At 37.1% G+C, this 23472-nt stretch overlaps 1 long non-coding RNA gene and 1 other non-coding gene across 2 annotated transcripts in view; one reads left to right on the plus strand and one right to left on the minus strand.

The window, feature by feature from the left end:
* LOC136792261 (uncharacterized) overlaps window positions 1-23472 on the plus strand; it is a 221407-nt gene that overhangs the window by 132091 nt on the left and 65844 nt on the right. The window lies entirely within an intron of this gene.
* Window positions 17862-18052, minus strand: LOC131767571 (U2 spliceosomal RNA). Its single transcript, XR_009338774.1, has one exon. It is a non-coding gene; the product is annotated as a U2 spliceosomal RNA (small nuclear RNA).

Consider the following 23472-nt stretch of genomic DNA (forward strand, 5'->3'; position numbering starts at 1 on the left):
TATGATATTACTTGTATTCCTTCATCCATTAGCAAATATTTACTGAACACTTATTATGTGCAAGGCACTGTATTAAATAATAATATACGCTTACTATGTGTCTAGCTTTGAGCAAATTATTTAACAGAGAGCTTCAGCTCTTGAATTGCAAATAGGGAAAATAATGCCTTTACAACAGGGTTGAGGGAAGACTGAGTATGACAGGGTAATACAGAGTCTGTCACTGTCTGCCCATACATGCACCCATTGGTTCCCAATTCACGAGCCTGGCTCATCTTATGTAGGAGGGAGTTCTATGTGGAAATGTTCTAGGCCAGAACATAAAGAGGAAGTGGTCGATATTGGACTATGGAGTCATGGTCATCTGTATCTTTGCAGAAAAGGAAAGAAGGGTAGCATGAAGAATGAGAAGAACACAGCAGGATTGTCCCAGGAAAGTTTGGACAGATGTGCGTTCAAATCCTGGACCCTCCTGATTATAATTTGAGTGACTGTGTATTAGTTACTGCGCCTCTCTGAGACTCAATTACCTCATCTGTTAAGTAGGATAATATTGCTCTCCATACGATTGTTGAATTAAAGGTAATAATCCTTATAAGAAATCTATCACAGTCGACGGCGGTAATTATTATTATTGTTGTTACTATTCTTACGAATAAGGATTCCTTGAAAACTCTACTGTTTGTCATTTATGTTGCCATCTGGCCTTTTTAACCATGTTTGTCCTGTCCATGATGGAATGACAAATGGAGTCATAAAATTTCAAGGAAATTTCAGCAGTCCATCTTGAATGAAAATTATTTTCCAGAAAATTCTTCCTTTTTTTAAAGAAAAGTAACTATGAGAACACTCCCTGAACAAAACTACTATCTATTGGATATGCAGGCAAGTTCATACATAGACTTAAAGTTGGACCTTGAGGTGGAAAAATAATCAACACTTTTCTATTTAAGGTTTCATGGGCTTTCTTTGAACAAGTTCATGGCATCTCATAAACTAAAGGAAATGTTATTTCCTCTGAGTTAAAAAAGAAACCAATATGTTCTTCAACATTTTCTTCTTAATCATTAGTTGTTCATCTATTCATATTTTAAACTCGGTTTAGAAAAGTACTCTTTATTTTCCTATGTCAGCATTCTACTCTTTCTCATGTGTGCATTGTTTATCCACAGAAAAGGATAGAAAATCCTCCATGTGAAAGCTTTAGCGAAAGTAACAGCACCAACATTCTTTTATCTGTGATGATGGAAAGATAATCCACATGTGAAAGCACTTGGTGCTTCAGCTTATTTTGAGTGACAGAAGCATAATAGAATCTCCTAAGCATTAACATTCTACAACAACACAGTATTGTCGTCCTTTGTCTGATCCTGGCTCATACAAATCTCGCTCAGTGTTTCAAATTCCTAACAAAAACGAGAGAAATACACCTCAAAGCTATTATGTGGAAACAGATTAGGCATAGCTCTAAATCTTTAAACAAACCATTAATGATATAAAAGTCCTGTTTATATACTTCTCAAGGGATGTTTATAGACAGGATGAAAATTATGAATCTAGATCTCACAAGCAATTTGCATGCCTAAATCCTGTATATATTTTGCTTCTCAAAGCATTAGCCCTTTCTGTCCTTTCTTGGCATTTGATGTTTTGGCTTCTTAATGTTGTTCTGCAAACTGTTTTAAGAAGGCTGAGAGGAAAATTCTATATCCATTGGAATCTAGAATGAAGGACATTGTGTAATCTCCCATTGTCTCCTGATTTTTAATTTTAAAAACAAAAGCTATTACCTTTTGTTATGATCAGGTAGGGGGCTCCTTCGGCAGTTTTTGAAATAGGAGGAACTTGTCAGTCATATCCTGCCACCTCTCTTTCAGTGCCACATTCTAGAAGCTGAGGCCTCCTGTGTTGTTCCCTGGCTGTCCTGAACTCTTGTCATAGGCACTAAATCTGGACCTACCTTTCTTGCCTCCAAAGTTATCCTTCTTTCTTTGTATGCATCGAAACTTAACCATCTTCGTTCTCATTCTCCCAGCTTTCTACTCCTAGCCAGTGGTCGGGGGGTAGTATGGTAAGACTAGAAAGAGCATTGGGCTAGAAATAAGAGATTGAGGTCACAGCTCTGGTCAAGACTTGTGGTGTGCTCATCTGTGTCAAGCACTCTTTTAAGCCCCTGTCATGTGATAACTCATTCCATTCTTAAAAACAGGCCTATGTTTACATGTGGCTTATGAAAGTAGGCCCAGTAGGGTTAAATCACAGCTAGCCAGAGGGGGAACCAGGATTCTAGTCCAAACGGTCTGACTCCAGAGTTTTGTGTTTAATCACTGTGCTGTAGTGACAATAATTCACCCTGTGGACTTCTTCTGCTCTCTCAGGTAGGGGAGTTTAGGCAATAGCAAAGATCACTTTCCACTATAAAACTGTATAGTTCTAAGGAGGAACTTAATTGAATCAAACAAGTTACATTTAAGGCTAGAGTTACAAGTAGTTTTTGACTGGAAAAATGCACCAAATAAAGTTTTGTTTGCTAACATCAAATACTGTTGATTATTGTAATGGTCTTCTCTTTTATCCCCATCAGAGGGTGTGCAATTGACAGCTAATGCCTGGACATGTAAATAAATATCTACACATCTATGATCATGCAATGTAATCTAACATGTTAACAAGACACCCTCTTGTCACTCGATATCCATTTTTTCTTTCTTCATTTTTAAAAGAATGATGATTTTATTTTGGACTGCAAAGAACTCAGCTAAAAGGTAACATGTCCCGGCCTTCTTTGGCACTAATGGCCATATATTCTGACCAGAGATATATAAGTGGATGTGTTGAGTGGAAGTGTTTGATGCATCTTCAGTGAAAGCTGTTTAAGATAGCTGACATACAGGAGGAAGGCTTTTAGTCCTTAATCCCTTCTCTTTCTTTCTGTATGGAATGCAGCCATCTTGGACCATGAGCTGATCTCAAGGATGGAAGCATGAGCTAAGATGACAGAGTGGGAATATAGAAAGAACCTGGATCAGTAAGATACCTCAGCCTCTGGAACGCTTATCTCCTAAATTCTTTTACATGGGAGAAATAAATTTCTGTTTGGGGCAAGCCATTAATATTTTGGCTTTTCACTATATGCAGCAAAATAGAATTCTAACTGATACAATATGAGCTAGCTATAGAACTCTACGAAAGAATCATAGCAGTGACATGGAGAATCACATTTGGAAGGTATTTAAAGTAGAGTCAATAGGACTTGGTGATTGATTGGATGTGGGGGATAAAGAAGATGGAAGAATCAAAAGTCAATGACTAAATCAAAGTAAAAAGGTAGATGGAGGTATGATTCTCAGATAAAGAACATAAAGAGAAACTGATTCCATAGAGAAGATGATCCAATAAACTTTATTGGTGCTTAAAATGCCAGTATATGTAGAGAAATCAAACGGAAATGCCAGGAGGAAGTTAGATATTTAGGACCAGAGCTCAGTAAGTTTATCTGGGTTAGAAATACACAGATGTATGAGCAGCTGGCATTATCAGTTAGTAACTGAAACAACTGAAATTGGCAAGTTCAACTGGGAAGAGTGTGAAGAATAAGAAGAGAAGAAAGACCAGGACTCTGCAGCTGAGAAACAACTACCTTTAACGGTGGGAAGAGAAAGAAGAGTGAATAAAGATATAAGGAGGTAGAAGAAAAGCCAGGAGAGCCTGGGATCGTTCAAGCCAAACTAAGAGTTTCAAGTAGAAGCAAAGGGTTAATGGTATTAAATGCTGCAGAGTAAAGTAAAGTAAGGACTAAAAAGATAATTTAAAAATTTTGTTTCAGTGAAGTTCTCAATGACCTTGAAGAGAGCAGTTTTATGGACTCAGTGAAGAAACAAGAGTGAGATAAGAAGTACCCAAAAGGCAAGGAAATGAAGATAGTGTGAGCAGATCACTTTTTCAAAAAGTTTGTTGTGAAGAAGAGAAAAAGAGGATAGTAGCTGGAGGAAGATATGAAACCAAGGGAGAAGAATATCATACCGTTAGGTTCTCCAAGGCGACTATGTTTAGGCAAGAGGAAAGTCATTTAATTCATTGTAACAGGAGGGAAGGAAGATTTAGAACCAGATCTGTTTATTTACAGATAATAGAAATTTAAAAGAGTTTTAACCTGATGGCTTTATTTTCTCTATGAAACAGCAGTCACGCTCATCTGCTGAGAGAAAGGAGGGAGGGTTAAGAATCGTGGAACAGTTTGAAATGACTCTGGAGAATGTGTGACCATATTGACCAAAAAAGCGTAACAGTCAAGGGCATGATTAAGGTCGAAGACCTCAAAAGGACTGTGGTCCTCTTCATCTACCCTTCCGCTTTCTGCTTCTTAACATATACACATTTCCATATTTCTTGTTAGTTTTTTCTTAAGTATTTCTTTTATTCTTATTAGGAGATTTTTTTCCATAATATTTTCCAACTAGTTATTGCCAGCATAAATTAAATCTATTTAAATTTTCTGTATTGATTTCTGGTCTCCATGCTGAAATTTGTTACCTGGAGTGGTTCAGATAAAAAATACCTCTGCAAATAATGACCATCTCATCCCTCCTTTCTGAAATATATTTCTCATTCTTTTCCCTCTTCTATTCAGCTACTACAATTTCTGAATAATGATGAATAACAAATGTTACAGAAATAATCATTTTCTTGTTCCTGAATTTAACGGGAAAGCCCTTGGTATTTCGCCATTTATTAGGATTCATTTAGCTCATAAATATTTATTGAGCAACTATCTTGTGTAGTCATTGTGTTAGGTACTGTGGTGAAATAATTTGACACCATTTTGGATGTCATATAATTTAAAGTCTAGTGGAGACATAAAGATTTTAAAAGGTTACAGAGATACGGTCTCACAGTTATAACTTGTAATAAGTGTTAGGAATGCAATAAAGGGGGATGCTATGAGACAAAATAATTGGAACCGTAATTTAGATTGGAGGGTGAAAGAATTCCTCTCTGAAAAAGTGACATTTAAGTTAAAACATAAAAATGAAGGCAGAATTATAGAAAAATCAGGTCAAGATGTAAAGGTAGGAGTGAGTAAGTGGAGTGGGAAGTTAATATAAGAACATTAAATGAGATTACAGATTGAGATTACTTTGTATAATGGAAGGTATATAGAGCATATACTAAGTGCTTAATAAATGTTAACTCTACATATAATTTTAGATGATAGTTTGAAACCTTTCTTATATTAAGAAAGTAAACTTTTATGCTTAGTTTACTAAGAAGAGCTTTTAAAAATAGGAACAAATTTAGCATGTTACCAATAGGACCCGCAATTGCATTTTGGGGTGATCATATGGTTTTTCTTCTTTACATAGGAGTGTGATAAATTATGTGACTTATTCCAAGAATAAGTCTCAAGGGGTCATGATGTTTTTTAATCAATATATTTTTTCATTTAGCTGGACTTTGACTTATCTGAGATTTTGTAAATATATCAGTAAATTGGTTTTTAAGACATTTTTGGTTGTTATTTATTTCTTTGAGTTCATTGACGTAAGTAATTGTCAGCTATATCATTACCAAAGTTATGTTGTTTGGAAACAACTTCACCAGCTTAAGAAATTTTCAGGTAGCGTTACTGTAAAACCAACTGAGCTTTGTGATTCAGAGGAGCACACATTCCTTAGGCAAAATTATCAATTATTTCTGGTTATATTCTGTTTAGGTTTTATGTCTTATTTTGTGTCAGTTTTGGTAATTCATATTGTCCCAGTTTAGGTGAGCACTGGTTTTCCACTAGGCTGTTTACAACTGGTTTCTAACTGGTCTTACCCAATTCCAGTTTATTCGTTTCATAGCGATGTCAGTGTGATCTCTCAGAGTTGTTATTCTAATTAGCTTACTTCTCCGAAGATAACTCAACAATTCTCCATTTCTCTCAAGACACTGTAAAACACAAACTCCTTACAAAAAGTATGTCATGAGTCTCTTCATTATTTTTAAAATTACATCAATTAACTTTCTCTCATTTTAGAAAAAAATGTTTTTATTGAAGTATAGTTGATTTACAATGTTGTGTTAGTTTCGGGTGTAGAGCAAAGTGATTTAGTTATATATATATAAAACTGAAAAAAAAATATGTATTTTTCCTTTTATTTCAATTCCCAGAATATGCTAGGTTCATCCTACCCCTGGGCATCTGCTAGCATTACTTCCTCTAGCTAAAATTCCCTTCTTCTTCTGCTTCCCAAACTCTGGATAACCCTTTTTGTCCTTCAGGTTTCTGCTCAGATGTAACTTTCCCCAGGAAGCTCTCCTTAACTCCCAAGATTATATTGTGTGTCCCTCCTACTGGAGACCTATATAGCTACGGAAGGACAGTAAGAGAGTATTTGGTCACCTGTTTGTCTGTCTCATAAAAAGGCCTATAAGCAAATTGAGAGGGGAAATACTGCTTTATTCATCTTTGTATTTTCAATGTCTGGAATCAAGGCTGACACATAGAAAGGAAGCAATAAATATTCTTTGAATGTTGAATGAATGACAGGTGTGAATAACTTCTAATTACACTGAAATTTTTTGCAACTCACATTTATTTAGCCCTTCCAGAGTATTTAACTTAGTAATCAGAGAAATAACACATTTTTCCTTTTCCACTCATGTATCATCAGTCTATATAATATTTAACTTAATTACATAGTTACAAATACAAGTGAAACTGGCATAAAGAAGTTTAAGAATAAAACCTTGACTCTTGCTTGACACATAGCCGATCCCATGAGGGCAGAAATAACTTACTAGCCATGAGTACAGAGATGGGCAACATTTGTTCATCCGTGAGCTGGTTAAGTGGAAGTCTTAGCGTTTCTATGAAATCTAGAGGCAGCTCACAATTTGAAAAAGAGTAGTTGTTGAAATGTATTTGTAAGCTTGTCAGGTTGGAACCTGAAACATATTTTGTCGCTCAAGATAAGAAATGGATAAAGGTTCACAAAATTCTGCAGAAAGTCCTCATTAACATGGAAGTTGAAGAAATAGCATGTTATTATAGCCTGAGTTTTAGGTCCAGGGAGCTGGGGACTGTATAATATAGAAGGAGGGAGAAGAAATCATATGAAAAGAACTTTTCTTTTTTTGGAAAATTTCCATAATGCATAAAAAAGATTTTATTTGTGAACTCAGTTGCTTCTGCACATTTCTCTTATCTCTTATTCAATCTCTGCCTTGGGTATTCCAAAATGTTCTATTTACTAAAATTATTCGGAAGTGCCAAATTTTTAGAATTCACTTCTTTCTCCTGCTGTGTGTTTCTTTCCTTATTGGCAAAGCACCACTTAATCATTCCACTGATGTATGTCAAATAAACAAATTTTTATACCTAAACTGGATATAAGTATAAAACTTCTGTTTTGGAAAATACCTGGCTTATTACACATTTTGGGACTTATCTTTGGAATCATTCACTCTATTCTTGCTAATAGGGTCATACACATTGTATTTAGATGGTCCAGAACTCAAATTACCTGCGCAAGAGATGAGGAAAACTGAGTTACACAGTTTTACTAATCTCTTTTTATTTATCCGTCTATCTCTGCAACACTAGTTTACTAGAAATGCCTAGTCAATATCTCTGTTCTCACACATTGCTCTAAGATAATTTATCTCCCATTAAGTGTCTGCTGAAAAACTTAAACCTGGTGTGCAGATAAACACCAGGGAACTCTCTATTGGCCATGATAGGATCTGAGGTAGAAACTTCATTCCAGTTGGGATCTCTCTCGTTCTGTCTCTCTCTCTCTTTCTCTGTGTCTCTCTGTCTCTCTCTCTCTGTCTCCCTCTCCTATATTGAGTCTGCATGTTGTGAATATTGAGCTGGACAATTAGCTAGAGCTGGACTTTGAGCTGGCCAAGGGCAATAAAGGCTACATTTATGGAAAAGCCAAAACTAAAGAGCCTTTCCCAGGAAACAGGTTAAGAACAAGGCAGACATGCAGAGAGAGAAGCACACCAGGATGTGGCTACAGAGGGAAAGAGGCAAGGTGGCAGGCTGATGACTTTTGGATCATCTGGAACCAGGTATCCTGTAAGTGCTTTATTTCCTTGAGATTCTCTAATTCAATGAAGTTGCTAATTTGCAAAGCGTTAAGTGGGTGTATGTTTCTTGCAACCAAACGATTCCTGGCTCATTCTCTGTACCATGTTGAGAATTTGAAAACAAACATGGAAACTTTCAGATGGAAAATGTGACTCATTGAAGAGATAGGGTGACAAGCAAGAAAAACATCATCCCCTCCACACCCACTCCTGCTTTTGTTGTCCTTTTCCATATACATTGTAGGGCCCAAGCCCCCCACTAGGCAGATATCAAAATCAGAAGTTTGCCTTTGAGGCTCTCATTCTTTCCTTTTATCTACTCTCTAACTTACAGAGGTACAATCTTCTTTTTTGGTGCCTAGGGACTCATGTGCTCATCTTTCTCCTTATCACAACCGAGTTCAGGAAAGCACCTTATACATTTATTTACACAAAGGGAAAAGTAATTTTAAAACTGTTTTCCATCTTTCATTATTCATCCATATATGCCAGAGAAGTTCCCTATTACAGTATTCAAACTGTTATGGCACAAAATAAATCTTGAATTGGGAAATCTCAGCTGGTAAAGGAATGTATTTTGGGGGCAACCTGAACATGTTTGAAATCACACTGCAGAGATGGCTGTCTCCTCTGCTTCTGTGTTAAGGCTTGCTCTGATTTGAGTGTGTCTGTGACAGGGTGCGGAATGTGAATATTTGAGAAGAGACCACCCTGCCTGTTTGGATTAGTGTCTGTATCTATTTTAACAAGTATGGTGCCTGGGAGTTCAGTTGTTATGAGTTCAACTCTAGTTTGGGGTTCTTCATACATTTCAAAGTTAAAGGGCAAAGCACTTGTAGTCTTTTCTCTCTTTTCTCTATGCTTCAGAGGACTCTTTGAAACACAATATTTTCTCTTAAGTGGACATGTCTTCAAAATGAGCCAGCTAGTTGACAGATAGCTTGCATATGCTTATGGAGAAGTATATTCATAACATACAACTATTCAAAAATGCCAGAATTGTTTTCTCAAAATTCAATTTTGCATAGTTCTGTTAATTAACTCGCTGTCAAACTCTGCATAAATTTGAATTGCTTCACTCTGCAGTTTCCATGCTTCTAAAAAGCTTGAATGGAGATCAAACAAAAACTTTCAACCTCACTAATGCCAATGACAATATAAGACCAACTCCACATTTTTTCCATCGTGTAATCAATAAAATCATAAGAATTTGTAAACAGTTCTGTCAAATCTCTGGACATATATAGCCTCAGACTTGAGGTAGCCCGCAAGGTCACAGGAAAAATGTCTGAGAAATTTTGGTTTTCTGTTAAAATCATCCAGACTCAACTGAAACCTGGTGTGCTTAGATTCGTTTATTTTAGGGTATCATGTCACAATTTCCTGCTACTGAATAGTGATGCCTAGGAAGTTTTATTAGAATTTTTATTCTGGAAGAGGGTGTACAGTAGAATTACAGAAACCCAAGTTGAGAAATTAGAGATATGGACTTTATTTCAAGCCAGATTCTTGACTCATGATGAATCATGCATTTTATTTCTAAATCTTTCCATTTGAGAAACAAGACAATACATTAACAGTGTCCAGAACTCCCCAAGGAATTGCAACACTGGGTGATCTGATGAGTGTAGATCTTAACCCAGGGACCTTGTTTTTGTTCCTAATGGTACTGATTTAGTTCATTCAGCTTCCTATAACAAAATGCCACAGACGGAGTGGTTTATAAATAACAGAAATTTATTGCTCACAATTCTGGAAGCTGCAAAGTCCAAGATCAAGGGGCTGGCAGATTCTGTTTCTGGTGAGGACCTGCTTTTTAGTTCATAGATAGTTGTCTTTGCACTGTGTTCTTCCCTGGAAGAAGGGTAAGGGATCTCTCTGGGGCCTCTTTTATAAGGACACTAATCCCATTCACAAGAGGTCTGTCCTCATGACCTAATCATCTCCCAAAGTCCCCATCTCTAAATACCCTCACACCGGGGATGAGGTTTCAGCATGTGAATTTGGGGGGAACACGTTCAGTCTATAGCAAGTACTATTAAATTTTTTCTAATATGACATCATTAATCCACGTATTTATCCCACTAATCTTTTTTGAGTGTCTACTAGATGTCAGGTTCTGTGCTGGGAAGAAGAAATTCAGAGATGAGTAAGTTACGGTCTAAAGAGTTGACAGTTGTCAAACAATGTGGAATTATAGTGATAGAAATAAGCAAAAGTATTATGTGAACCCCAAGTAGTGGCAGCTGACCCATTTTAGTGAGGGTTCATGGGACGGGCGAGGAGAAGAAGGGGAAGGTAAGTTGAGGAGGTGATGATACTTGGGTTGAACCTCCAAGGATATCTAGATGAAAACCAGACCTAGAAGTCAGCTTGGGCAAAGGAACCCATAAAAGAAATAGCAGAGAACGAGGGTTGGGTGCGTTGGAGTTAAGGGTGAGGCAAGGATGCTGAGATGGCTAAGACTAGAGAGAGAGAGGCAGGGGCCTGATACTGAAGGATCACAGATGTCAGCAAGTCTCATGAAACCCTTAATCCAAATACCTTGCACCAAATTATTGGGAGATTAGCCATCTCTTAATCATCTTTCTAGCACCCAAATATAACACAGACCTACCAGGGAGTAAATGCTTAGTATAGTAAGACTGCCTGGGTAGATTCTCTAGCTCTGTTTATTTTGTTGTTATTAAAAAAAAAAAGAGAGAGAGAGAGACATTTTAAATTTTAGATATCACAGGTTTTAATTAATCATGTAAAATTGGCTCAAAATTTTGTGTATAGAAAATAATGTCAAATATTCCTTCATCCATTGTTTCATGTCTTACAGAATGAAAAATAGTTCAGGCAACACAAACCTAGTAAGAAAAATGGGCAACCCTCACTGGATTGGGTGGTGTCCAGGTGCTAAGCCCTGTGCTACATCTTAGCATGTGTATAATTTAATACATAAAACAGCCTCATCAAATAGGTTCTATTATCCTCACTTTATATATGGAAACGCTAGTGTTAGAATTGTGAAGTAATGTGCCCATGTTCAGATAATAAGGGCAGAGGCAGGGTTTGGACCTCGTTTTGCTGGCTTCAAACTCTAGTATACTATAGCACTTCCAGAGCTAGGTAACAAATAAACAGGAAAGAACTTCTATTTAGATTAATGCAAAAAGTTCACACACACACAAAAAGGGCAGACTCTTTTCTTCATTTGATGATATTTGATCTAGGATTACTAGGTATTATTAGGAAACGTTTGACCAAAAATTTAACTAACATTAGATTTTATATCGCTTTAATAGATCAGGACCTTCTGATTCGGAATTGCTGAAAAAAACCCAATACATCACTCTAAAATCTTTTGAGAATACCTCTTAACTGAAGCTGCCTTAAATTGAATTGAGAGAGGGACGCTTGTCTCTTCTCCTGTGGTTCTTGGAAGGTTTCTGCTCTCTTTGTGGTTAGACATGCCCTTGGCATTTTTCCCTTCCAGGGAAACTGTCTGAATAGCAGCATTCAGGTTGTCAGAACTTTCTCCCTGCCTGAGACTGTAATGTGAGAGCTCATAACGTAGAGTTTGTTCCTGGGCTCAAGTGATTATACCAACACACCCAATGTTCACTCTAAACAACAATGAATGGAAGGATAGATGGAGGGTACCCCATCAAGACAGGAAAACAATGGTAGCCAGATGAGCTTTACGTTCGGAAGGAAAGGTATATAGGGCAATCATACCGACAGCTTGGGTTGGTTATAACGTCTATGTTTTGTTTTTCCTAAAAAAGATAAAAACAACTCTAACCTCTTTCCATGGGGCTCCATATATTTCCAATTTTGAGTAATTCTTCCACTAAAATGTTTAAATAAAGAGGTTTAAAGAAAGATAAAAAATCTATGTTTTAATCTGCCAGTTAAAGGCTTGCTTTCTTTAGTGATTTTTCCCAGTATGTTAGCTAAAGGGTGATTTAGTCCCATTTTCTCACCCCTAAGCTTTTCTATCTTTCCCAGAGTCATTCTTCTCTCTGTCTTTCTTGCACTCAGACATTCTCAACTTTCCTCTGCTGAGAAATATAGCCCCAAGTTTCAGAGCCCCAGTGCGAGGCCCCACATAACGCTGTTTGGGAGACGGACGATGTGACGGGTTAATTTTTTGTGTCAACTTGATCGGGACGTGGGTTGCCCAGGTTAAACATTATTTCTGGGTATGACGGTGAAGGTGTTTCCAGAAGAGATTAACATTTGAATTGGTGGACTGAGTAAAGTGGTTTGTTCTCCCCAGAGTGGGTGGGCATCATCCAATCCACTGAGGGGCCTGAACAGGACAAAAAGGTGGAGGAAGAATAAATTTACTCTCACTGTCTGACTACATGAGCTGAGACGTCAGTCTTTTCCTGTCCTCCAACTGGTACTTATATCTTGGTCTTCCTTGGTTCTCAGGCCTTTGGACTTGGATAAGAATTTATATCACAGTCTTTCCTGGGTCACCAGCTTGCAGATGGTAAATAGCTGGATTTCTTCCTCCGTAGTTACATGAGCCAATGCCTTGTAATAAATCATATATATATAATTATCCTATAGGATACATCTTATTGATTCTGTTTATCTGCAGAAACGTAACTAATGCAGAGGGCATGTGTGTATTCACATTCTTCCCAAGAATATAATCTTTTCTTTTTTCCCCAGTGTTTGGGTTCCAGTCTCCAGTGCACAGGCTCCAGAGGGCACACAGTCTGACAGGACCCTACACTCTTGAAGCCTTTAGTATTACTTCTCCTATCTGTCTTTTTTCCTTTCAAAAGTTCAGACGTGACTAAAAATTTTACCAATTCTGTTGCCAGCTCTCTCCTCCTTCCTTTCTTCCTTCACCTTCCCTTCCTCCAGAATGTCCCAACTCTGACAATCCTCAGGGACACTGGACCTTTCTTTCCCCGTCATCATCATCAGACGCAGTGTGGCTAGTAAGCTCACTCTCTCAAGTTCAAGAGAAGTTCATTTGTCAAATAATTTAAAATACACTATTGATGGCTGATAATATATTCAAATGGCTTAATCCTAAAGGAGTAAGTGACATGAGATGTTGACACACTCGCATAAATGGAAGACGAGGATCTTCTAAAAAGAAGCAGCCAAGCAGCAGGGCAATCACGTCCTCACCTCCAGAGATGGCCTCTTCTGTACTAACATGGGTCTAGACCTGCCACTCAAATACCTCAGTCCTCAGATGATTTATCCTTGTCTCTCTCTTAAGAGTGAAAAGTACTAACCAACTTTTATCATGTTGATGAAAAGGATTCATCAACATGTTTCTGCATTGGATTTTTGTTCTTTTGTTTTAGAACTGGAAAATATCCTCTATTTTAAAGAATCTATTATCAGATAGCATCTATTAATGCCCCATAAATATTTTTTTGCACAAACAATGAAACATTTCAATCAAAATATAACCACTAAAGTAACCATAGAGGAATATGTTGCCCTTACATTAGGGAAAGAATGAGGAATTTAGATTGAAATATGGTATTTTTTTCACATAATACATAAGATCTCAGCATTAACTCTTGGTCCAAGTGGACCTTGTCCAACGTGTGTGTTTATATTGGCATCTCTTTTTGAAAAATTTTTTTATAAACAATTGATCTCTCACCATAACTTTTCTCTTAACATCTAAAAGAACTATGAGCCATAATAACATTGCTTATAATACATATAAAGAACATCCTTTCTCCTGTAATTTGGGAAGAGTCTTAGATTTACAAAAACTCTTATAATTTCAAGAACATTAAGTAAGGTAAAAGCTACAACAAACATTCAAACACTTGCAGTATTTCTCTCGAAAAAGGGTAAACTTTTAAAATGTTATTTAAATGCCTTAAAAATCATGTCCCCTTTGATCTAAGTTTATTCAACAAACTACTCAGTTTCTATTTTCTGTTTTATTTGGTCCTGGGTGTGTCATTGAGAAGAATAGTTTAGCACTTAACAGTAATGGGATTGCAAAAAGATCGGTCAAGCAATTTGGGGGTTTTTGATAGTAGTTTCAAGTGATACCACAGTTTGTGTATGAGATCATGCAGGGCGTGGAAACTGAGGAACTAATTTATGCACCAGAGCAACAATTTACTATGCACATAATAAGAATCAGACCTAGGTGAGACACATTGTTGCCTCTAATCATCACAACAATCCTGGAGGGTAAGAATTCTTGCAGTGATTTTACAAGCGGAAACAGGTAGAGAATTAAAGCAATTGGCTTAAGGGTACAGAGTTCCCAGGTTTTAGAGCAGTGATTTAAAGCTTAGATTGTTGGCTCCCAAACCCATGTTTTTGCCATTAAACCTTAGGATTAAGCAAGATGTGCCCCTGAAACAGTGTTTGGTTCTTCCAAAAATGGGATCTGCTTTCATTTTTATATGCCATAATTTCTGGAATAAATTTTAAAATAATGCTATCTGGGACAATGTTCCAGAATATCAGTGAAACACTGTAAACAATCTAAGTGTCAATAAACAGATGAATGGATAAAGAAGATGTGAAATATATCTATCTATATATATATATATCACATCTTTATATATATATAAATGAATAATATCTGTCTATCTCAGACACACACACCACACATACACACACACAATGGAATACTACTCAGCCATAAAAAAGAATGAAATTTTGCCATTTTCAGCAACAAGGGTGGGCTTGGAGGATATTATGCTAAGTTCAGTAAGTCAGACAGAGAAGGACTAATACTGTCCTTCAGTGTTTGGTTTTAGGTGGACTCTGGGCTCTGCTGTCTCACCTCTGTGGCTCATTAACTCCAAACACCTTGGAAAGCCAGCCTCACAGCTCCTCTTGCAGCCCCAGCCTTGCCCCCACCCACCCCTGTGATTCTACTTGCTGTTTCCCCATGGATCTCCCTTGCTTACCTGTGGACCACCTATGCATTTAAATAATGTAACTAAACTCTTCTCATTTTAAAAAATCACTTATATGTGGAATCTAAAAAATACAACAAACTAGTGGATATAACAAAAATGTAACAGACTCACAGATATAGAGAACAAACTAGTGGTTGCCAGTGGGGACAGGGAAGACAGGAGGGGTAGGGGATTAAGAGGTACAAACTATTATGTATAAAATAAACTATAAGGATGTATTATACACCATGGAAAATATAGCCTATATTTTATAATAAAATAAATGGAGTATAATTGTTATAATTTTTATAACAATTCAAAATTATGAATCACTAAATTGTATACCTGTAACTTGTATAACATTGTACATAAACTATACTTCAATTAAAAAAATAAAATAAAGTCTTTTCTTGGTGAAAATAGTCCTCATATACAGTAAGTTCCCTACATAGGAATGAGCTCCATTCTGAGAGTGCTTTCATAAGTCCAATTGTTCTTAAGTCCAACAAATTAGCTTAGGTACCCAACTAACACAATTGGCTATACATACATATATATATATATATATATATATATATATATATATATATATACACACACACACATATATATACATACAGACATACCGTATACATACAGTATACTATATGTACATTAAGTATAATATTGTACTGTAATAGGTTTATAATACTTTTCACACAAATAATACATAAAAACAAATACAAAAATAAAGAAAACATTTTTAATCTTACAGTACAGTACCTTGAAATGTACAGTAGTACAGCACAACAGCTGGCACTCAGGGGCTGGCATCGAGTGAACAGGCAAGAAGAGTTACTGACTGGAGGAGGGAGAGGAGGTGGGAAATGGTAGAGCTGAAGGATCGTCAGCAATAGGAGATGGAGGGCAAGCTGCAATTTCACTTATGCCTGATGTTGATTGTAGAGGTTCTGGTTCCTTGCTGGATTCAGTTCTATCTGCCTTCTTGAAAAAATGATCCAGTGATGTCTGGGTAATAGCTCTTTTTTTCTCATCATAGTTGACATGGTAGCATTGGATTGCATTTTGAAAGGCTGCTGCAACCTTTGTGTATTGTTCTATGTTCGGGTCCTGTGCCTCAAACACTAACAGTGCCTCGTCAAATAAAGAAAATCCCCGCTCCATTACCTGTGTCATGAATCTCTCCTGTTCTTCAGTTACTCCTTCTTCCTCTTGTCGCTCCACTTTCTCAATTATTTTCACTTTTGTTTCCATCGTTACTGCTTGGCGCTTCGTAGCAGTACCCTCTACATCACCACTGCTTTTATGCTTGCTTCCAGACATCCTGCCTTTGAAATAAAGATGCTGTACTACTGCAGTCTATACAGTACTGTACAGTAAAGTACACAAAAGCACAACCACTTGTAGAGGATACACGCACGTGACAATGTATGCCAGACATGTGAACTAACTTATGTGATCGGACATGCAATGCATGTTCACATCTTTGAAAGTTTGCAACTTGAAGGTTTGTATGTAGGGGACTTACTGTAGCATGTAAAAGTGCATACAAAAGGATCTTATTATACACATTGTTTTAGAACTTGATATTTTTGGTTTAAAAATTGTTTACGAGTGTTAACCATGTTATTATCAATAGTCCTACTTCCTTCATTTTTTTCTCCAACTTTTGTAGCTATAGCAAAACTATTCTTCAAAGTCGTGACAAATCATACTACCAACAGAAGTGTATGAGTGTTCCCATTTTCCACAACCTTGCTGTGGCAGACACTACTAGTTTTCTATCTAATACCTATTTGCCATTTTTTTCTTACTAAATAGAAGCCAAATTTCTTTCAGTGGTAACATGTCTAACTTCTGAAAGTATATTCCCCAGCCTCCTTTGCTAACTAGAGGTAGCTGTTTGATTTAGTTCTGGCCAAGGAGATGTAATCAAAATCTGTTGGATGATTCTAAAGTTTTTCATCTGTCTTATAGATTCCAGCCCTTCTTTGGATGTTTCCTTGTTTTTGAACTGCCCTAATGTACAGATATGAGGTTAGAGATGGAACAGTGATCTTGAGTCCATGAAATATTAGTATGAGGGTGAAAAACCTACAATAACAATGATGTAACAGAAAGATAAAAGGATGCAGGGCCATTGATGGAGCTGCTGTATCGGCTATGACTGCCAATGTCTGTACTTCTGGTTAATGGAAAAAATAAGCCCTTACTTGGTAAAATCATTGTAGAGAAACATCTGTAGAGAAAAAAAGACATTGCTCTGACAATTTTCATTACATCCTTGGCAGGTTATTGATGCATTTTAAAAAGATGATTTTTACATTTAAGCCCACATTTTAATTTTATTTATTTATTTTTTTTAGCCCACATTTTTAGATGTTATGTATTCGAAGATCTCAACCTTTGTTTTTCAAGAAAGAGGTTAAGTAAATTGATAAGTAAATTGATGTCAGGAATGTTTATATATTTCGTGACTTCTTCTAGGATTGGCACCTCTTCTACCCAATGTCCCAAATCATCTACATTTGCACCTATAGCTACATATTTCTAAAGTTTAGAATAGAAATAAGGAAAGGAATCTCAGTAATCTTTGAGATCAGTTTCACTATTACAAGTTTTCTTTACAAGTTTCCTAAAAATTAACCTATAAGTTTAATATGTGTGTTATGCATTCTGTTGAATAACCTGGACATAGGCGGCACATTGCATAAATATAAATATTTTTTAAATTTATATTATTTATATTATTATATTTATTAATGAAAAAATAATTTTTTTCATTAAAATTCAGGAAAAAATGTCAAAGATAATCTCCCACTGTCTATACATAGGAATTTTTTTTTTTTTTTTTTTTTTTTTTTTTTTTTTTTTTTCTGGTGCACCGTTCCTGGAAGTACTGCAATACCAGGTCGATGCGTGGAGTGGACGGAGCAAGCTCCTATTCCATCTCCTAATTCCAAAAATCCATTTAATATATTGTCCTCGGATAGAGGACGTATCAGATATTAAACTGATAAGAACAGATACTACACTTGATCTTAGCCAAAAGGCCGAGAAGCGATTATACATAGGAATTTTAAGGTATGCTTTTAGGAGTATTTCATTTTTACATATTTCCTGGCTAAAAGTATTGCAGTAATACTTTATGGAGTCCAGTGTGCCCTCTTGTTGTTTCATTTGTTTCTGTTAGAATGGTCTGAATATGACTTTCTTAACGTAGCCTTGCCCTGCTTATTTACTCCTTAACTCACCATAAAGTGCCTCAGTTGTGGTTTTCCACGCTGGGACTTCTACTTGTTTGTTTTCTCAGTCTTTAGGGGAGAATGTCAATCCCGCCCACAGCTCAGCTGCTAAGCCTAAACTCAACTGGCAACGGAATGCAGCTGTTTTCTGGCTACTTGCAAGGTGAATACCTATGAAAGCTCAGCTGAAAGAAATAATATTTGTGGAGGGCATCCTAGAAAACATCCATCCCATCATCTAGAAACTCACAGCTCTCCCTCTTGGTCAAGTCAATCTTGTAATTACACTTTTTAGTATGCATCGTATTGAATTCTGACAGATGTGCCTATCGCAGAGACAGTCTTACAAAACTCCCTGCAACAGAATAAGAATGTGGGTTATATTACACAAAGTTCTCACTATACATATCCAAACAAAACATTCCTCTTTAGTTTCAGTATCAGGATTGGTTGTATGCCTTAAGTGTCTTGTCTTTGTTTTTTCTTTTAATATTGTGAAGACTGTGACTCATATAACTGATCAAATTTCTTTTTTCTGATGGCTGATAGTAAGTTTATAGACAGTGGCCCAACTCTAACAATCATAAGAGCCTTCGTGACATCAGATGACCTGCACTGATATAATTCCTTGTCCTGCTAAACTCTTTTTATCCTATTTTTCTTTTGCCCATTTTTTTCTTTATTTAAAAAAGAGATTATCCTGCTATGTCGAAGTGAATCCAAATCCATGACATGCTTTAAACCATTTTGAGAATAATAATGGGGTACAAATTAATTAAAAATTTAAATGAACAGCTGCTGGGGACCTGTTGCCTATTTTTTCACCTACCCTGGGATTAAGGTAGCTGCTTCTAGAATTGAATATAAAACCTCTGGTAGAATAGCTTTCTTGTTTTGTAAAAAGAAAGAAATAGCTATGCCTATAGAGGACTCCTGGAGAGAGATACCCTTGTATTAAGCAATTATGCAGCCCCAGAGAGTTAACAAGTTTGGGGACTAGGGAAGAGACCCCTCCAATTCTCAAACCCCGAAACTTACTATGCTACTGCCGAGCTTGCAGAGGGCGTGTTTGCATTCTGCTTCCTGCGCTTGGGACAGAGGATTCCTGGCATCCCAGCCTGGCGCAGGGACTTAACTCCCACAGAAAGAGTGTTCTAACCTGTAGTTAATGTATGGTTTAAAAAAATGGTGAACACACACACATGCACACACACACACACACACATATTTTAGACACATATAAATGTAGGCACAATTTTTGAGCTTATCTGAACATCTAATCATAATTTTCTAACATCATTTCTCTACAAGTTCCAAACAGCCTTATCAGTAAATTTTCTGAGCAAAATTCGCAAGCTGGGGACTTCCTTTGCCTATATATGTGCTTATATTGAATACATTTTTGCAGGAAAAGAAAATGAACAAAGGCTATACCTTCATTAAACACAGCGGAGGAGGGATAATTAGTATTACAAAGGATGCTATTTGCTCTCATTTACTCAGTAAAGGAATTTTACTGCCTGGTATCTGGCATTTGTGTTTCTTTACAAACCATAAAATCAAAACCTTATTTGTAATGTTTTTGTACAGTATGCCAAATCAGTATAGAGTAACTGAAGTAGAGGGGAAGGGAAAAAATATTTAAACTACTACCATCTATTTAACAAATGTTCAACTATCAACTGCTTAGTAGTAAAATTAATACTGCATAAAATTGCATTTGGTACTATACTTAAACAAGTAAAAATAAGAAAACAAGAATGATTTTAAAAGTAAAATTCATGAGGAGTGTGGAAATTTCCAGAGCAATGGCTCTTATCTGTGTCTATGTTAAACAGAAAATGAAATCAAATTAACTTCTCATCTTCATATGATAACCCTATTTATACAGTGACAACTTCTTTGCCAATCACTGGCTGAGAGTAGGTCTTCAGAGAGGTCCATAATAGCCCCCAAAAGGCAAGACCCTGGAGAAATGAGACAACGGAGCACTGCAGTGAGTTTCTGGATGTAGCTGAGGACAATGTGTGCGTGCATGTGTGTGTGTGTGTGTGTGTGTGTGTGAGAGAGAGAGAGAGAGAGAGAGAGAGAATCTGTTACCTGGGTGACCAGAGTGTCACGAAAGGCACAGCTGACTGCTTTTGTCTGATGGGGCAACTGAGAGGCCATATATTGTATCATACCTCAGAACAGTCCATTATAGGAGAAGAAGGGGCAAACCATTTTTCTGCCGGTTATTTCCAGTCTCATATGTCTCACTGGTCAGCCTGAGGAATATTATCGCCTCTGAACCTTGGCCTTGTATTATTGAGTGGTTCTAGGCAGCTCCTGGGGACAGCTGAGTGTTAGGATTTTCTCAATGGGTGGCAGAAACTTCATGACTAAGGGGGATGGGATGAGCCGTCTCCAGAGTCACTCTCACCAGGAAGTTGGCAAAGGCTGAACTGATCTGGGGCGGCACAAAAGCTGAGGTCAATACACACATCAGATAATCTCTGCTCTTAAATTTTGCATAACCACCAAGAACTTCTAACATTTATTTGCTGCTTACTATATTCCAGGTTTTATTTTAAGCGTTTGATTTATGCTATCTCTTCTAATGCTCAAAAAAAGACCTGTAAGAAATGCACTATTGTTATTTCTATTTTATAGATAAGTGAACTGAAGCAAAGAGGGTACAAGTGGAGTTGGGTGGAGTTGGGTGTAGCTGCCCAGTAAGTCTTGTTCATAAAACTTCTGGGCCTTAATATGACAAAGTTTGGTAGAGCAAATACATTCCACTGGATGAGGAATACATTTTAATTCTCTTACTTTTCAAATAGTTGACTCAGTTTTAGGTTTCATAACAACATTATGGATAACAATTAATTTATAAGAACAATTTTCAGTTGAATAGCTGTTTTTAAATTAAACTTTTTATTTTGAGATAACTGTAAATTCACATGTGGTTCTAAGAAATCGTACAGAGCTACCCAGTTTCCCCTCATGGCAACATCATGCAAAACTCGAGTGTAATATCACAACCAGAGGATGGCATTGATACTGTCAAGATCCAGAACATTCCATCACCACTGGATCCCTCCCACTGCCTTTTTGCCTTTTTATAGCCATCCCCACCCCCTCCTCCCTGGCAATCACTGTTCTCTGTGTCTATAATTTTGCCTGAATAGCTTTTTAGGAAGTATTGCAATCAGTGTTTCCTTGACCGGAGCCTTTTATAATTACTCCTCTCTTCAAATATCTTCCTTTTGAGGATTTCACTATAATTCAGCATCTCCTTCAGTAGATAAAAGGAAAAGAGAGAAGAAATTCAGTAAGCATTCAAGCACTATCAGATCCCCAAAATGGTCGGATGCAAATAGTAGTTTAAACGAAATCCTCAGGAAACCTAAATTATTTACTAAGTGACCGTCTTCCACTGTCACAACTAATTTAGTGTTGATGCTATAAAAGACTCCTTGAGTAGGGTGAGCTTGGAAATACTCAATTAAAAATTACCACGCTCTGATCATTCATTAGTAATTTTTAAAAGGATGGAGCATTGTAGATAACTTAGCAGCCAACTTAAAAAAATGCCATGAGCAGAGCCAATTATTTTATCATCATTCAACTGATGAATAAAGTGGATGTGGACTTGGTGTTGTGATTAATAACAGGTCACTTGGTTATGAGCTTTGTGCACACACAAAAATTACACATCTAGACCTTGAGAGAAAATAGTCTTATAATTTGGGTGGTAGTCTTAATGTAATTATTACCATCTGGGTCTTCCATTGACTCCCCCCACTCCCATTTCTAATACTGTTAGCAGCTGTATCCTTGATTCTGTTGCTGAGGATCCCTTGGAATAACAGTGGCCTCACAGGAATGATTAATGACTCAATCAGAGAATGGGGGACAGGCTTCCAAGCACCGATTCAAACACTGAATATAATTAGCATATTCGTTTTTCAGAAGCCAGTCACTTTTTATTATAGTTCATGCTGTAGTTCTTTGACTGAAACTTGTAATTATTTTACATCCCTTTATTTATTGCAGTGACCTCTAATGCTAAGCATGCTTTTAATTTGGGGAGAAGACTGCCTGTTGCATGACTTCTTAAGGTCTAGGCTTTTGATGTTGGATAGTTTGTCTTTAGTAATAGTCTAATTATCCCACTGGAGGAGATGTTTTGTTTTCAAAGGGGATTATTCATGGCTTAAATCGGATACCCCAAAGCTGCCAAGTAATAAAAGAGATGGTTAACATTCTAAATCATCTTGCCTAACTACTAACTAAAAGCCAGAAGTGTTGGTGTTATTTTGGTGACCAGAGTATTGCATTCTTCTTGCAAAACTGCATAATTGAAAGGGTGGGGTCTGGTTTGCATTCCATCTCAAAAGATTTTTATAGCCCTTAGAAAGCTGGAAATTTGCTTCGTGTCGAACATCTCTTTCCACAACAGATTAGGTTCATCCCTTTTTCACTAGAGTCACTGGAAAAACTTCAACATTCATTTTTTTTCAAGTCTCAAAGTAATGAATCCCTTCAATATCTTTTTAAGTTGAAACACGTTCCAAATAATTTAGTTCCAGCTTAATTTCTTAGTAAGCAATAAATAACATTTCATTGGTGAGGAAATGCACATCCAACATCTGCTTTGGTGAGCTGGAAATTCCCCAGCTTGTGGGAAGCATTTCTCTTCCCTATGTTGCCTGGAAGAACATTCTTTTTTTTTTTTTTTTTTTTTTTTTTTTTTTTTTTTTTTTTTGCGGTACGCGGGCCTCTCACTGCTGTGGCCTCTCCCGTTGCGGAGCACAGGCTCCGGACGCGCAGGCTCAGTAGCCACGGCTCACCGGCCCAGGCGCTCCGCGGCATGTGGGACCCTCCCAGACCAGGGCACGAACCCGCATCCCCCGCATCGGCAGGCGGATTCCCAACTGCTGCGCCACCAGGGAAGCCCTGGAAGAACATTCTTGATGCCAGGATGCAGTTTCTGTTCCCCCCTCTCCTTTTCCCCCAGTATGAGTTAACATAAGGTGGGAACAAAAGAAAAATCAAACACTGAGTTGGAAAGGAGGACTGGAAGTAAGTCTTTGATCCAAAAACAAAAAACTGACTTGGGGAAAGCAAATAAAAAGGTACAGTGAAGGAATGAGGAATTAAAGAGGAATAACATACATGACCAGGTCCTCTGGACAGTCTGCCATAGCACTGTGCCTGAAAGTCCTGACAGGGTCTCTAATGCTGTCCCCTAAACC

The sequence above is a fragment of the Kogia breviceps genome, chromosome 12, assembly GCF_026419965.1.
Source record: "Kogia breviceps isolate mKogBre1 chromosome 12, mKogBre1 haplotype 1, whole genome shotgun sequence".
Classification (NCBI taxonomy): Eukaryota; Metazoa; Chordata; class Mammalia; order Artiodactyla; family Physeteridae; genus Kogia; species Kogia breviceps.